The following is a 1,975-nucleotide window of genomic DNA, read 5'->3' as shown; positions in this document are numbered from 1 at the left end:
ATCATTATAGATTCCTTTTTAGCAAGGTTATCCGTTCATCCATGGGGAAATTGTAAGACTTATTCTACAAGTTATTCCTGATGGATCCTTCGTGTTTCCAAAGTTTGATCTTCACCTGAAGACCATGTCAATGCTACCTCGAAGCATGTCAATGGTACTCCGATTTTCAATAGGAACATTTGAAGCACGATGCTAAATTTTGTTTATCATTTATCCTAACACCGTTGTATGGGTAATATCATGAGATTCCTCCCCCCTTACCTAAATGGTTGTCTACTTTATCTCCTGTCATGGATATCTTGCTCTGCTTGTCCTTGGGAAGGATATACCCCTGAATTATGTGTTTTAACACATTTTCCTTTCCATTGTTCTGTTTAATCTGATATTCATATTTTCCTTTCCATTGTTGTGTTTGACATTCTTGTGATCTATATAATCTAAGCAGTAAAGATTCACTGCTTATGTAAACACCTCGATGTATAATTGGTCAGTAAGACCCTGTTACGATTGTTGATGATATTCCGGTAACCACCGATGGACGAGAACTTTGCCTATTGGACCGCCTCGTTCAACGAGCAAGAAAATGGTTCTCTTCGTCCCTCGCCCTTGGTATCGATGTTGTTGCCGACATATCTGACAGGCTACCCTTTGACACGCCTTACTATCATGACCGTGCAAAATGTCGGCCACCTTCCTACTTTCAACCACATGGTGGGCCCATAACCCACAGTTCCACAGGATCGGAACCTGACTCTCCTGCACCCCCTCTTCCCAAGGTTGTTCCTCGCGTGTGGCCTCGTATGTAATTCACGGGCCACCGTCCGAAGTGATCTATTTTGGTAACAGACGCAATACTCAATCTCATTGCTCTGGAACCCTTTCGCATGTTGTTTCAGACATCGAACAATGGCCTATCCGTTTGAAACTTCTCATGGTACCTTCTTACTTTACTCTCGATATTTTCTTAAGTACAATTCGAGAGTTACTTCCTAACCCATTCCCTGAGTTATCTACCAGATAGTCAACCTGGTAAGGCCCGCCCTTCCCGAGTCTTCCCCCCATATCCTTTTCGTAAGTACGATGAAGATCCCGAAGAAAGGATGACGACTTCATCATTTTGACCTGAAGCAGAAGTATGAAGGCATCAATATATTGGATTGACCTCTTCGAGAAGAGCAAGCCAGGATGAGAAGACCCGCTATATTCGTTACCAAACCTTCCCCCTTACTCCCCTCTTAAATCTCGGGACGAGATTTCTTGTAGTGGAGGAGAATTGTGACGCCCGGGTAATTAAGCTACAGTAATCCCTGCTAATGATGCCATGTCACCTCGGTTACTGTGGATAAACTCGCGTTAGTTCGGAACCTAGTTCGAATTTCGAATTCAAAATCGAGCAAACAATAAAAGTTTTCAAATATTAAAATTTAAATGTTCGGAGTGAACCAAATAATACATATGTAATTATGGTGATGAAACCACATTTTTAAAAAATGTTTAAAGGCTCAAAGGAAAATAAAACAGCAGCAAAAGAAAGTAATTAAATGCCTTTTGTATTTTGTAAAATATTAAACTATTTTATTTAGCTGTCCAAATTAATGTGGCAGTGGTATCTTTAACATACCATATTTAGGTGTTGTTCTCACATTCTTCAAAATTGAAGTAAATTAATAATTTAATAAAACCGAAAGGAATAAATAAAAGAAAAGGAAAACAGAAAACAAGAAAACAAAACAAAAAAAAAGAAGAAGAACCCCTCCCCCCCACTGGGCCACGGCCCAGCAGACCATCGGGCCGCCAGGCCGGCCCAGCCGCACCCCACCCCCTCCTTCATATCCCCACCAGGGGAAACCCTAACAACCCACCTCACTCCCCCCACTCCCTCCCGCGCCGCTCCCACGATCTGGATCGTCGGGCTCGATCCCGATCCCGTCGCTCCCCACTCCCTCGAACCCCATCTCTCCCCTCGATCCCCTCC

This window comes from Triticum dicoccoides, chromosome 7A (assembly GCF_002162155.2).
Source record: "Triticum dicoccoides isolate Atlit2015 ecotype Zavitan chromosome 7A, WEW_v2.0, whole genome shotgun sequence".
Lineage (NCBI taxonomy): Eukaryota > Viridiplantae > Streptophyta > Magnoliopsida > Poales > Poaceae > Triticum > Triticum dicoccoides.
The sequence above is the reverse complement of the archived record's forward strand: the minus strand, read 5'-3'. Positions refer to the sequence as shown.